A 16,233-nucleotide genomic window follows, 5' to 3' on the forward strand; every position below is an offset into this window, starting at 1 on the left:
GAGTTTAGTTTCTTTTGGATTTTGTTCCTGTTCCTCAGGTACAAAGTCCTCCATACAGTTTTATTTTATTTATACGGCACCAAATTACAACAAATGTCATCTCAAGGCACTTTATTAGGCACCAGTTAGACTCCAGTTCATTGTAGTACAATCACAATCCAATCAAATCCTATTATTAAATTCCAAATTAGTCCATTTCATACATACAAAGTCCTCCACAGGTGTGATCTCTCCTGATTGCTGCCGAGGAACAAAGATCTCAGGTACAGCTGGTGACTGCACTGGTACCACAGCAGGAGAAATCTTTTCAAAAAGAAGCTCCTTTTCCTGCTTCCCTGTCTTTTTCTCTTTAATTTTGGACGAGGAGCTGGAGAAACTCTCTCTTCCAAAGTCTTGTTGTGTTCTGCATCCGTCATGACACCCTGAAAAGCTCCATCCAGGGAGGAGACAGTCTCTGAGTGTCCAGGCTGCACAGTTGGTGCTGGGAAGGTGATACCCCAGAACACCTCTGTTCAAGGTTTCCTTAACTCCTCCTGAACCATCTGTCTTCTTCTACTGTTTATCAACTTCAGCCCAAACTTTCTGGAACAGCCGCTCACAGATGGAATCAAAGACTTCTGTTCTCTGAGTTCAGACCCATATGTAGAATAAATCTGTCAATAAGTAGCTGCACAGCTGGTTTGGATGTTTCTTCTGGTAATTCTTGTTCTTTACAGTTTCAGAAAACAACCTTTTGGTGATGCCGGGTTCCTTGTCGGGTTTCAGGTGTTTTTTGAAACAGGAGACAAGGATGTTGTCCACTAATGGGTCTCCTAACATCATCAAAGGCAGCACAGAGTCTGCTGCACAGCTCCATTGCTTGCAAAGACTTTTAAAAATGATCTCGATTAACTTTTTTGTTCTCTCCTGGTTTGTTGCAAAATGTTGTCCCTTAACCTCAGTCCAGATTTTCATAAAAAGTCGCTCACTGATGGCATCACAGTCTGATGGAGAACATCTCAGCTTTGACTTGTCACTGGCCTTCTTAATAAGTGAGCCAACCAGTAGGACTAGGTATGCTCTTCGTTCTTCTTCCTGCTCATGTTCTTCAGATAGGAGGGCACCGACTGAATCTGCGGCCTCAGGCTTTACGACCTCAGCAGCAGTGACTTCTGATGACTCCTGCTGCTGAGGGAATAATTCCTCGTCAACAGAATCCTCGGCAATAAAATCCTCCACAAGTGTTACCTCATAGTCCACAGTTGTTACCTCTGAGGTCTGTTCTTCAGGAACAGAGTCCTCCATCGGTGCGACTTTGCACATTTTTCTTAAAAAGAAGCTCTTGATCCTGCTTCTCAGTCCTTTGTTTTTAGGTTTCTGACGAGGAGCAGGAGACGCTCTCTCTTCCAAAGTTTTCTTTTCTGAAATCATCGTAAAATGCTCTTCTTTCTCAGGGGCGGGCTCATGTTTTTGATCTTCACCTCAGCTCCTGGTGTGTGAAGTGAACAGCTCTGAGTTGTTTCTTCAGTCGCTGCCACCTCAGTGTTTCTGATATTGCACATCTTGCAGATGAGATCTCTTGTCATTAAGGATGCTTGCAATATCATATCAGCTCTGCGGGAGCCAGATTTGCTACCAGGGTCTCCGTGGTCCTTTCCAGAGGAGGAACGCTCGACTCTCTCCGCCACCTCTTTGACCAGTAAATGGTTAAATGTTTGCAAAGGTTTTGGGCACCGTGTCACCAACAGTGGCCTCCACATCTGCAGAAGTTAAACTTTTATTTTTTGCATCCACAATACTTTCTATGATATTATTCAAAATTTCTGCCAGTATTTGTTTGGTGTTTTTAGTATTTTGTAATATTGAGAGAGCTTTAAAAGATGACACAGGTCCTTGTTCATACTCAGGAGCTGGCTCATGGTTTCTGATTTTCCCATCAGCTCCTGGTGTCTTAGGTGGACAGCTCTGCTTTACTTCTTCAGTTGCTGCCACCTCAGTGGGATCCTTTTTCTTCTCTTTGAATCCCAATGGGATGGGGATTTCAGTATTTGTTCTCTTTTCAGTGTTGCTTATTTGGCACATCTTGCCTATGAGATCTTTTATCATTGAGGGTGCTTGAAATCCCACGTCAGCCCTGTCGGTGCCAGACTGCAGGCTTCCTTAACTCCTCCGTAACCATCTGTAAATCAACTTCAGCCCAAACTTTCTGGAACAGCCGTTCACAGATGGACTCAAAGAGGAGACAGGTTTCCGGTCAGAGTCTGGTGCTGCTTCATCTCCCAGCATCAAGTTGTCCTGAGTGTTTGGGTCCACAGACTGACGGCAGGCATCTGTTTGTGTGGACTCTGGATTCTTCTCTGACTCGATAGAAGCCTTGGTTGGATTATTCTGCAAAAGAAAGCCATACGGATCATTCATGGGGCAGGATATAGGGATCATACAAATCCATTATTCTTACAATCAAAACTATTCAAATTGAAATATCTTCTGGAATACAGACAGCACAAGTAATATTTAAAGCAAAGCCAAGAAATCTTCAAAAATGAATCACTGAAAGGGAAGAGGGTTATAATTTATGGGGGAACATTTACTTACAAGACTCTGACTGTGCATACGACAAGAAGAAGTTTCTGTGTCTATATGTGGAGTGAAGCTATGGAACAGTTTGCATGTGGAACTGAAGGAATGTCCAAACCTAAACCAGTTTAAAAAGTGGTACAGAGAGATGACTTTTACAAAGTACAAGAATGAAGATGTCCGACTGTCACCAGGTATTTATTGTTACCTATTTCATTTATTTTCTGTGTTACCTTCAGTTTGTGTGTGTAAGTACACATCTATATACAGAAAAAACAGCACTTTTGATCAGAGGTTGCGCCAGACTTTTTCATTGTCCGTCATTTTCACTGACAGGGTCATAAAAATCCCGTCTTAATCTATTTTTACCCGTCGCTTTCAATTTAAAAAAAATAATAATGACATATGTTTCAATAGCATTTCATTTTCATTCATTTTTAATTAATATTCAGTCCGAACAAGCTGAACAGAGAATCCACTCCACACTGACTGTGGCCCCAGTAGCTACATATGAACAATGAAATGAAACGATTACACTAAAATCTGAACAGTTCGCCTGCTGTGGCCTGAACGCAGTCTCACACTTTCCTCCTGGTCTGCATGGACTTGAATTACGTGTCCACTTGTGCGTAATCAAATGTCTCAAGTGATCTGTCCTCGATTACTTGTTTGTCCTTCATCTTCCACTGCATCAGTCCCTCTTTTCTCAACACAGTCATCGTTATTGGGTTTTTGAAGAAAATTCGGACACTTGGCTGCAGTGACATTTTTCCTTGTGAAGCCAACGAGGTCATGCATCAAGAGAGAGAACAGCTGATTAATATGCTCACTCGCCACCAAGTGGTCAGCGGTGTGAATTGCAATCTGTCAAAATGACAGATGGCCTTCAGGTTTTTTTCCATCACGTTTTAAAAAACGGTCAACTACGGAAAATATTCGGTTAACGCGACCCCTGGTAGAAGTACACATCTATATGTAGAATAAACTTTTCAATTTTGATGCAGATTCATGTCACAGATTCTTTTTCGTATTGTTTTGAATGTTGTGTATTATAACTATATTAATGGAAAGTGATTAATTGAAATAATTTATAGACACGGGGATTAAACAAGTTTGTACTTCCTCCCACTCCTTTTCGGATATGGAAATATTATTTTCAGTGTTTTTAAGTATGATACCGTTTGTATTTCTTTTTCTCTTATCTCAGACTAATATTGTTCCTTTTTTTTTGCATGTTCGAAATAAATAAATCATCAAAGTGGGTTCACATAGGCTACATTAATCTATTAAGCATTTAAAAGGCAAACATGGAATACATTTTCTTATTTATCTTGTTGTAAAGTCATTTGGAAATTCTTTAATGCCAAGGTGTATGTAAAACAAATCAGCAGCTTTTACAAACTATGATGATGACCAGCAGGCGGCCATATTGCTCTACTCAGGGACAGTACTTAAAACTGGCATCTTACACATAAGAAATGAAGCAGACTAATAACTTTACGTAACGTTTATTCATTTTTTTTAAAACTTACTTTTAAATGTCATAAGTACATCAGTGCAGCTGCTGTTCACTGACCGTAGACAACCAATAGGATCGCTCAATTCACCCTGGATCCACTGTTGACAGTCAATCAAATGCCTCAAAACATTGTGGTACCAGCCAGTGGGGGAAACAGATATTTTTTGTCAAGAGTTCAATAATTAATCTCTAAACTAAGCTGGAAGTAAAAATAAATTAAATAAATCTAAAGACTTCTTCTGAAATAATCTATTCATTTGAATGGTAAGTGCACTAAAAATCCCTACCAATTAGCAAAATCTCTCTATTAAACTATTTAATTTCTTACCCCCATTATGGCTAAAAATATCTGTATCTATTCACTTTTTCTATTGTAAAATGAGTCGGAAAATTGTGAACTAGTTTGTACATTTTGATTTATTTATTCTTTAAAATGTTATGTCGAGAAAATAACCTTGTGCTTAAATAACCTAATCCCAGTCATATCTTTCTGGTCCAACTAAAGCATAACTGTGGTGTGATTGGGTGAGACTTACATGCATTTACTGTGGTACAAAGACGCTGATAACTGGCAGGTGTGTGTAATTAAGAGTGAAAAGGAAGACACTGGGAATGGATAAAATGAGGAGTAGAATCAGGTACAGAGTTAGTGTTCAGACGGAGCTGAAGGCGACCAGAGGTTAGTGGGATCCAGTCACACAGCCATCTAACAGCCCATTGAACTGTTATGTCTACCAGGATGTAGCGGCCTCCGTCCAACATCGGAGCATGTCTCAAACTCAGACCACGGAAGGAGTAAAGTAAATCATTAAGCTATAATTTTGTATTAAGCCTGCAGGCGTTAACTGCGTCAGGAGAGGAGATTTTGAGGAAGCTGACCTGTGCAGTTTTTTTTTTTTTGTATGTGTTCTTTGCAGTGCCACTAAAGGAGGATAATGTGGGTTTAGGAGTGGATCGTTTTGAACTGGTGGAGCATTAACTATCCTGGGAATGTGAGAGGCTTAACCAGGTTAGATCTCTCCAACTTTATTTGCTATAGCTGTATTTATTTAAGATGATGGTTTCCCTTAATTGCTAGTTGGTGTTTAAGGGCTCTGACTGGCAAAGCCATCTGCCTGCAGCTAAACTAAGTTACATTTCTACATAAATCAAATATTAATTACCTTATTTAGATTTTTTTTTAACTGTAAGCTCTAGATGTATAAATTTGCATTTTAACAGCTATATATATATGTTTATGTGTATATATATATCCACACCAGAGATGGGGACTTGGACTTGAGTTGAAGTCGCATTAAACTGTGACTTCAACTTACCCAAGACTCGTGAAAAACCGTTATTTCATGTTATTTTATTGTCGTTATTTAGCTGTCATTCGTCTTTTTCATTTGTGTTTGATCTGTGGCCCTGACACCGTCACGCATGCGCCATGTACAAAGAGAGCATCTTCAACATCAGATATGACAATGGTGAGTCCACCGGGAGCGCCAGTTTTAGGTGTCGCTATGAACTAACCACCAACATCTAACTTCTTATTTTTTTGAAAAAGCGAAGCACTTCAGCTGATCCGGTTTCTTCTCTCTGTTATCATCTGCTCTGTTGTAGAAAAGATCCTTTCAGAGGGGACTGACGTTGCTTGGTGGTATGATCCTTGTCAATCCTCACGATTGGTTGCACAGCATGCAGGTGACACCTGTCGCCAACGCCCGCAGTGCCCACAGGTACTTTTCCAAAAGCGAAAAGTAAAACTAAAAAACGGCTCGCGGACGGCCGTGAGCTGGTCCCATCGTTCACTTAAAAGAGCCGACTCGTTCGCGACTGACATCACTAGTTCAAAGTGGTTTACAGCAGGTTGACTGACTGATTATAATAATAAACAAGATGGAACAAGTGAAGTAAACAATAGTTTAGAAAAAAAAAAGGATTAAAAACAAAGAACAATTTAAGACAAAAACTGGAGACAAATGCAAGAGAAAATAAAAATGATTAAAATAAGATGAATAATTATAGTAAACAAATTTATATAATTAAATGCTTAAAATCCATCCATTTTCTATACCGTCAGTCGGGTCGCGCGGGGGGGCTGGAGCCTATCCCAGCAGTCATCGGGCGAAAGGTGGGGTACACCCTGGACAGGTCGCCAGTCCATCACAGGGCCACATAGAGACAAACAACCACACACGCTCACACTCACTCCTAAGGACAATCTTTAGAGTCGCCAATTAACCTAACATGCATGTTTTTTGGACGGTGGGAGGAAGCCGGAGTACCTGGAGAGAACCCACGCATACACGGGGAGAACATGCAAACTCCACACAGAAAGGCCCCAGGCGGGGATCGAACCCGGAACCCTCTCACTGTGACCACACCACCGCGCGGCCTCAATGCTTAAAATATAAACGGAAATAGATAACCTACAACTGATCCTTTTGTATACTGTTCCATACGAGGATTGTGCAGCTCTAAGGTCAGAATTTGATTTGGTGTTGGCGAGAGACTTGGCTTGGAAAAAATGACTTGTGAACGCCTCCTCATATTTTACGTATTAATTAAGTACGTATTTAAGTATTTTTACTTTTACTGTACAAGTACACAAAAAATGTGAAGTAGTAAGCACATTAAATTTAAGACTTTGCTTAAAAATTTGGTGGCATGTTTACACGTCTGTTTCATTTTAGTTCATTACTAGTCTGTTTATCACAGTCGGATGATATAAATGATACTTGTTTGAATTAAAGTAATGTATATCATTCCAGCATACTTGATAATCACAGAGTAGAGAAGACAAACCCCCATAAACGAGGAGAGGCAGTGAACCAGTGGGTGAAAGACTTCCTCACCGAATACGCAGAGCTTCCCACAAGTCTCCATTCTCCTTGAGGCCAACGTCGACGGGTGTATCTATGGACAGAAAGGAGATGTGGGAGCTCTACACTCGGCATGGAAAATTCAAGAACAAGTCAGAGCAGTTCACTGACAGCGAGAGAGGCAGAGCACTGAAGGCGTCCAGCTCAGTGAGGAGGTGGTTGAACACACCGGTGACCCACATCACAAGTGTGACGATGAAGAGGTTCAGAAAGTATATTTATGAGAAGGAGAAAGTAAGTGTTCAGAAAGAGAAAGGTTAGAATTACACAGAAAATAACAATGATTCAAATTAATATTTTAAATAAGTTCAACTAATTGTTAGATTATATCAAAGGAAAATCATCAGCCATCAGCCTTTAAAGAAGTCACTCAATTAATTTCATTACAAATATGTTAAATTTAATTATTATATTGCTTTTATTATTGTGACTGTAAATATTTTTTGGTATCGTTTACAATACCAAATTTATTATTATATTATCTGTTCAGACATCAACTTTTTAATAACACTTAGAATCTGCTTATGATCTCGTACTGTATGACGTTTCCCCATTAACCTTTTTTCCAATTTAAAAAAAACAAAACAAAGAGAACTTGCATATGTTTCATCTTTACTGAGCAGCGTGTCGCAGACCGTAACGTTCACACACGTAGGAGTACCTTTAGCGTCAGGACCTGTTTCATATGACCGAAACCTGGAGGGATTGTTGCTGCATCAAGGCACTCATTCCTGGCTCCACCTCCTCCAGGAGAGCTACAATCTGCACGGCTCCTAACCTCAACCAAAGACTTAACCAGAGCCAAAACAGGAAAAATGGCGGCATATTCCAACAAGGATGACGCCGCTGGGTAAACTGACAGAGGATAAACTGGGTGTAAACTGGCAAGGAAATAACAAATAGTAAATCCCAGCTAAATATACACAAGGACCTGGCTTGGTCTATCGCTCACTAGCATCTGCCCACGAACCTTTCTGGAAAGACAAAATTGCTCAGGAAGTGCCCTGTGTTCTCGGTCAAATAGCGGGAGGATGAAACGGTGACACACCTGTTTTGGTCATGCCAATTTGCCCAGAGATTGTGGTCCTTGTTAATATCTTGGTTGAATAGGTGTGTGGAAAATACCAAAATCCTTACCAAATGTGTATAAATAACATGAGTAAAGCCTCTGTAGTTTGACTGTTTATGTTGTAATTTAGTATATAATTCTTGTTCAAATGTAAGAATTGACATGATACCGATCAAGAACGAATTAAAAAAAAAAGTGGGAAAAATTGAAAACTGACATTGCTCCGCTGTTAAGATATTTAGCTTGTTAGCGTAGCCTGCTAGCTATAAATAAGAGGAGTTGTCTTGGATTTTAACATTAAAGTGCAACATTAAAATTGTATTATTCCGCTTCACAGTCCAAAGTTGCTGTATTCTTTTTCACTTTTTGGTACTGATTTGACTGTTGGTGCATTACAGCCAGCACTCTTCTTAGCATTTTCAGTTAATGTTAAAAGTCAAGATAAAATATGGCATGAATGTATCCTTTTTCAGTTTTGGATTGTTTTAATTAGTAATTAACTGATTGGTCGATTAATTGTTTCAATAATTGATGACTAGTCGACTATCAAAATCGTTAGTTGCAGCCCTACTTTTCACGCTGTGCTAAAAATTTCTACCAAATTCTACCAAAAGAGAATGTAAATAGCAGAAAATATTGCAGTGTGGTTTAGTTTTACGAACATTAACATGCAACAGCTATTGCATCATGCAATCTTGATGTGTCTTTTAGGTAGAGAAGAAGCCGTCTGGTGAAGGCAAAGGCTCACCTGAGTGGTTATTCAGTTTTGGACCGTGGCTTGTACGTACTCAACAGCTGTGGAGACTTTGTTCCAGTCTTGGGTGGACAGTGGGGGCAGCAATCCACACAGACTCACTCCAGGTACCACACATTCCTGGAGCTCCTCATTAAGGACCAAGGACCCGACGGGATCTTGTCCCTTTACATCACGTGCAGATGCTCACGGGACACTTTAAGGCTCATCCACGTGACCCTTGAGGATCTCAAAGGTCCTGATGGGCTGGATGACAGAGTCAGCCTCTTTGAAGACACCTGACAAACAAGAAGTCAATATGACATGAATGCTAATCATGTGAAATACAAAGTGAACATTGTTTGTATGTCATGTGTAATCACAGCAGCCACACATTCTTCCTCCAGGTCACATAAGTGAATAAATCAATATCTGATAAGATAAAGATTACAAACTATCACATTTAACGAGTTGCTGGCCAGACGTCAAACAAAACAGATCCAGATAAGACAGAATGTCGGATCATTGTCCCTGACAGTGACTCACAAACCAGGCAACAAACTGGCTCTTCAGGCTCCCAGTCCACACTGAGAAATGAAGGTGTTGCATCTGACCAGTCAGTGTCTTCAGACCATCGCTCCAAACAAACTGCTTTTTCCACTTGTGGGAATATTTCAAAGTTAAGTTTAAAAAAAAAAGAAAGCTGGTGGCAAAGTTGTAACTGGATGGTTATAGATGCTTTTATTTCAACGCACTCTTTACTTTTTATTATTAACTGGAAGTGACAGACACAACTCTGATTTTATAATCTCGCTTTGTATTAAATATGGTAAAGCTCCTCAATATCTTTCTGATTGGTTCAAACTGGACTCTACTACGTTTAGTTCAACTATGGGATGCGCAGCTTTAAATGAGATTTTCTTTTGCTTTTACTACATTTTATTGTCTACATTTTATCTTATTGGTGATTTGTTATCTGAGAAAGGTGCTTTATAAATAAACTTTACTTACTAACATGAATAAGGTGGGTGTGTCTTACTCCACAAAGCTTTACCCAACATAATCCCAGGTACACAATCGTGGTGTGGATATTTGTGAAATGTCAAACATGTGACATTATCATTATAGGCCTGGAGCCTATTCCAGCAGTCATCGGGCGAAAGGCAGGTACACCCTGGACAGGTCGCCAGTCCATCACAGGGCCACAATGGTACAATTAAGGTCAATTATTTGGTGTATATTTAACTTTCAACATAATTTAACTTTACATGATGGCTGCACATCGACTCAACATCTGATTTTAAATAAGTTTCTTGTTTGAATATTTTGGTTCTCACTTTTTCTGGTTTCAAAATGTTTCCTACTGCAGTGTTTCCCAACCACGGTCCTGAAGGTGCACGAATAGGTCGTAATCAGCCTTCTGTAGAGCTTAAAGAGCATGGAGTGTCTCTTTGAAGTGCCTTGTGGTGACATGAGTTGTGATTTGGTGCTTTGACAACTGAATGAAATGGTAAAAAAAATACCAAACTGAGACTAATTTGAACTTTTCTTTGAGAAGGTTGAACAGTGTGAACACTTGAATTAAACTATTTTTTAAGTGCTTTACGGTGACATTTGTGTTTGACACAATATCACCAAATTCAATTATGTTAAAAAAAAAACAGATTCAAACTGATGTAATCTCAGAAGATACACAATACTACTCGTATATCATTAAACGTTTGAATTTATACTTCTCTTTGAACAAGTTGATCAGGGGAGAGCGCGAACGCAGTCCCCCACTACCAGAAATTATGCAGTCGAGATTCCCACATTTGGGGAATTCGCAAAGGTCAGTACAGCCGGAGTGCAATGGCTGAGCCTCGCCCTGGGTGAACTACCTTCATGATCATGGTATCTCCCCTGCCAGGTAAGTATGAGTTGTACAGATCACTGAGGGGGGACTGACTCGCACACATACTGAGAACACTGATGGTGCTAACAGTCTATAAGCTAACTAAACCAGAGGCTACAGAGGCTGGGATGATGCTACAACATCTGAAAACAGAGGGAACTGATCTGTGGACTGATAGATTATTAACTTTTTATTTCTACAAAAGACTGCTCATGTTTCCCATAATGCACTGCTGTATTTGCTCACAAAAAGCTATAAAAATACATCATGTTTTATAAATCAGCCTGTCTGTAAATGACTAACAGCCCAACAGAGAGTTCAAGTGAAACTAAGTGAATCAAACTACAATCACAAACTGTTTTGTTCACATCTGACATTCAGAGAAAGTATAAAAACACACAGAAACATGTTCTGTCTGCTAACTGTGCAACCACTTCCTGTTTCTTTGTTTACTGGTGGGGGGATACTGACAGTCCTGCTGCTGCCTCCTACTGTTGTGGAGTGTGAACCAGGCTGGATGATAATGAATGGGATCTTACCACAATACACATCAAAACCACAAGAATTGTTCCAAATGATGTGGCATCTGATTTTATGTCTTCATGTGTGAAGAAACAAAGAAAAGTCATGTAGATGTTTTTTTCAGGCTGTAAAACCACACCAGCTTACAAAGCTCTATCGGTCTCTGGTGGAGAACGGAGGTAACTGCAGGATTCAACCATGAAATAAACATCTGATCCATCCATTACAGATGGTCCTGATGTTAACTTTAAATACACAATACTTTCACATACAACCTCGGTTTAATGTTCATAGTAAACTGGCCACATGACTGTTGATCTACTTTATAAAATGACACTGAGGTATTTCAACAAAAGTAAAGACATTAAATGATCTATTTCAGAGAATTGATGTTGAACGATGGGAATAAAATTGTACGAGTGCTGCCATACAGAAAATTATTATTTTTTATAAAAAGCCTCAAAACATTCTTTCTCAAATCTGTGATTAAAAAAGAAATATTTCAACACACCAAACAGTGACTTAAAGTGATGTGGGAGGAGACAGAAGTCACTTTCTCTGTCTGTGCACCAATAAGACGACTATGAATGTGAACAGCAGAATTTTGACGGAGAATTTATGTAAAATGTAGCCTAAATATGTACATTATTAGTATTTACTACCTGTGAAACCCTGCAATCATGCAATGCATTTTATACACATTGTGCACTGTGTTTGTCAGGGTGTAAGTACATTAGAGGAAAGGACTGAATGAATTCTGACATTTATTGAACCCGACCAACAGGCTGCGTTTACACTCCGTATAAACATGTATCCTATGTAATCTCATCACAAGTACATACACCGTCTGTGATATTCTGGCACACACGTGGACACATTCATATGACAGAAAATGTCTGATGGACTCACTGAGCGACCACTTACTCACCTTGTGTACGTCCATATGCGATTTCTGTGAAGATTTTTCTCTCTGCCTCTGTGTCTGAAAAAAAAGGAAAAAGGTACTCTGAGTAAAACAGATGTGTAACAATTAGCCAATCATGTAATCATAATTATCAGACAAATGTAATAATATTTGCATCATCACATCAACTCAACAGAAATGTCCTATTTCGAGTTTTCCACAGTATGATAGGTGACAGACTGATAGAGATTACTACCTTTTAATGGAGCCGTCTTGTTTAATTTCTGCCTCCAACTGTGAGCGTGCCATATCTGTCCTGTGTGGTCCTTGTTTAGGGAGCCCAAAAGACATTTAATTGCCCATTTACATTCCTCTCTTTACTTTCAATAAACAGCTGTTATTCTTTATAGAGTTTAGGTGAATTATGAAATTATTAACTGCAGTTATTTCTATGACAATTATCTAAATACAACTTCATGCGTTTGAACTGTGCATTACACTCAGGCTGTGATGCTGAGTTTAAACACAAGACTCTTTCACAGAAGACCTTCCACTCGTCTCTGTTCATTTCTGCAGAGACAGTGAACAGCAGAGCTGTGAGCTCATTGTTAAAGCTTCAGAGTTGAGGAGGGGGGTGTTGTTGCTACACCAGAAGGAGCAGATTCATATCAGTCTTTCATGTACAGAGATGCTGAACCCGTGTACAAATGTGTCTGAATAGTTATTTGGATTAAAAACTTAAATAATCCATTACAGATGGTCCTGATGTTGACTTTAAATACACAATACTTTCACATACACTACACCTAATATACTGCCAATTAAATATATTCTGTTCGATTAAAAACAGGAAAAATATAGTTTAAAAAGAAGGCAAAAAGAAAAGTTGAAACAATATAAAAGTGGAGCTACGGGGCATTTTTATGCTGATCTATTCTTGTTTGAATCTGGCATCTTATATAAGCAGAACTACAGCCCAGTGTGTAGTGGGTTGTTTGTTGGTGGCTGTGTATAGAGCTGCACAATTAATCACATCTCGATCTTAATTCTGACTTCCTACATTTACCTTTAAAATGTGTGCTCCGCCAATGAGTAAAATGACATCACGCACTCCCTGTTGATCACATGCTTGTTCCAGGCACGGAATCAAGAAACTAGAAGTTTTTCCTGGATGAAGTTTGGAAGAGTAGCAATGTAAGGACAGAAACAGGAACAGAGAATCAAAGTAAAAAATGTAACGCCCAGCACAGAAGAGGGTAAAGAACTTCATTAAAAATACTTTATATTTACAACAAGTCATGGTAACCAAGACAAAATAACAGATGCATTTATTCACCAGAAACAATACAACATGCACGCTTAAATCTCATTATTTTTCACACTATTAGGGGGTGCACCGTTCCTGGAAATACTGCAATACCAGGTCGATGCGTGAAGTGGACGGAGAAAGCCCCTATTCCATCTCCCTATTCCAAAAATCAATTTAATATATGGTCCCCGGGTAGGGGACGTATCAGATATTAAACTGATAAGAACAGATTTTTTTATTTTTTATTACAAAACTTCCAAGAAACATTTAGAACAACATGACAAAACAGTCAAAGCAATGCTTTACATGTCCGACACAAAAACCATACAAACATAAGAAACAACCACAAAGAAACACTACCCGCTCATGAAAATAAAGTCTTCCATCGCTCTCTTGCAGCGTGATACCCGTACTTTTCCTCCTCCATTCTTCTCATGCATCCAATCTCTGCCCTCACCCTTGCCACCACCCTTCCCACCTGCCAGTCCACATTGTTTTTAATCAACGCCGTCCTTGCATCCCACAGCGCCACCTTTCCCATAGACAGAACCAACCATAACAGAAAACCCTCCCTACCTTTCCCCCTTAAACCCAAGCCCAGCATTATCATGTCATACTTTAAAGACCCCAATCTTGGAAAAAAAGAACCAACTCAACCCACACTTTTGTTGCAAACCCACATTCCCAAAACACATGCTCAATTGTCTCATCAGCCCCACACCCCTCCCTTGGGCACAAACTCCCCCGTGTCAACCCGTGTCTATTTAAAACTTCCCTGACTGGCAACCTCCTGTGTAAGGCGAGCCAATTTATATCCCTCGCCCTGTTTGTGAGACCTTTCTGCTGTGTGAAAACCCACCCTTGTTGCCCCACCCCATACACCCCCACCGGCCCCCTTTTTTCCACCAGAGCCCTGTACAGGCGCCGGTGACTGAAGCACAGGTCCCCCTCCTGACACTCTGGGTGCTTTTTCCCCCAGCATACCACCTGCCTATAATACGGGGGTAAGACATCCCCCTTTGGCTTTCGATTGTCCCATGACACCAATCTCCTGAAGGGGAATGACAACCAAAACAGCAAAAGTGCCTGAAAATGATGGCCACTGGTCTGTTGCACAGACCTGCACAAAAAGGAAAAGAAAACCACATCCAACTTAAGTGGGATGTCCGGCACACCCCTCCCTCCCATCCGAACTTCCTGGTACATCCACTCCCTTCTCACATATTCATACCCCCCCCATACAAAGGAAAAAACATCTCTCATGAAACTTCTCCTATATTGAGGAGGTAAAGGAAAAACATACGCTAGGTATACCAAAAATGGCAAAATATCAGCCTTCAAAACCAGCACTCTACCACTTAAGGAAAGTTGCCGGGATTTCCACAGCCCCATCCGCGAACGGGCTGCAGCCAGACGCCTTCCCCAATTTAATTCTGCACTCCCTTCTCCCTGAAACTCTACCCCCAGGACTCTCACTGGGCTCTGGCACTGGGGCAGACCAGCTAGGCCTCCCACCCTACCAGCCCATGGTCCAAAAAACTTAATGGTGGACTTCCCTAAGTTCACCTTGGCCCCCGACACTATCGAAAAACTCTCCACCACTTCCAACAGCCGTGTGACCGACCTCTCTGTTGTCAAAAAAAAGGTCATGTCATCCGCATACTGCATCACTGTCAACTTGTCTGGACCTGCTCCAGGAAGGTGCAGACCCACCACACCCGGGTCCCCCGCACCACCGAACCCAGCGGCTCCATGTAAGCCACAAAGAGCAGCGGGGAGAGTGGGCATCCCTGCCTCACCCCAGTTCTCTGTGCCACCACTGTACCCAAGTGCCCGTTCACCATAACTCTGCTCCCCACCCCCTTGTACATGATCTCCAACCACTCTATGAAACGGGGCCCAAATCCCATCCTCTCCAAAACTGCAAAAAGAAACCTGTGGTTCACCCTGTCAAACGCTTTCTCCATATCTAACCCCACCAAACTCATATTGATCCCCCGCTCCTCCACCCAATGAATACAGTCCCTCACCAATCCCAGATTCCACTGTATTAGCCTTCCCTCCACCCCACACGTCTGATCCTCATGGATTACATGAGGTAGAGCCTTCCGAAGACTACCAACTAGGACTTGAGCCACAATTTTGTAGTCCACACAGAGCAACGTGATTGGCCTATAGCTTTCCATTCGGTCCCTGTCCCCTTTCTTATACAAGAGAGATATGACCCCCTCCCTCATTGTTTTCCCTAAGCCCCTCCCTTCCAAAACAGATTTAACCACCTCCCACACATCCCTCCCCAAAATCCCCCAAAAAACCAAAAAAATTCCTTGGGCAGCCCATCAATCCCAGGCACCTTGCCTGATGGCAGCCCCTTCATGGCCTCCTCCACCTCTGCCATGGTCACCGGGCCCTCCATCCCCTCAACTATATCTCCAGGAACCCTTCTCTGCAGAGACCCTAAAAACCTTCCAAGGCCATCCTCACCCACAGCCCCCTCCCCAAAAACTTCCCCAAAAAACAGAGAAGCTACCTCCACCATCTCCAGTGGGTCTGTCACAGAACCCCCACCTTTCCCACGCAGCTGCGGGATACATGCCCTTGCCTGGGCTGTCTTAACCTGCTTGAAAAAGTAAGCACTGCAGCGTTCCCCCAACTCAAACTTCTCCTTTCTACACCGAAATAAAAACACCCTAGCCCTCTCCCTAAAATAAATCCCTAACTTACCCTTTACCGCTTCAACTGCCTCCCTATCCAACGTCTCCCCCTTATTCCCTGCTGTCACCAAAAATTGTAGTCTCCTCTGTAAGTGCACAAACTCCCTTCTCCTCTCCCGTGCTCTCACTGTGCTATATGAGATCGT

At 41.1% G+C, this 16,233-nt stretch overlaps 2 non-coding genes across 2 annotated transcripts; both read right to left on the bottom strand.

The window, feature by feature from the left end:
- Positions 1-10,497: 10,497 nt before the first annotated feature.
- Positions 10,498-10,661, bottom strand: LOC140308086 (U1 spliceosomal RNA). The gene has a single exon (XR_011916064.1). It is a non-coding gene; the product is annotated as a U1 spliceosomal RNA (small nuclear RNA).
- Positions 10,662-13,450: 2,789 nt separating this feature from the next.
- LOC140308040 (U2 spliceosomal RNA) lies at positions 13,451-13,640 on the bottom strand. The gene has a single exon (XR_011916050.1). It is a non-coding gene; the product is annotated as a U2 spliceosomal RNA (small nuclear RNA).
- Positions 13,641-16,233: the final 2,593 nt, after the last annotated feature.

This window comes from Leuresthes tenuis, unplaced genomic scaffold (genome assembly GCF_036924035.1).
Source record: "Leuresthes tenuis unplaced genomic scaffold, fLeuTen1.0.hap1 SCAF_5, whole genome shotgun sequence".
Classification (NCBI taxonomy): Eukaryota; Metazoa; Chordata; class Actinopteri; order Atheriniformes; family Atherinopsidae; genus Leuresthes; species Leuresthes tenuis.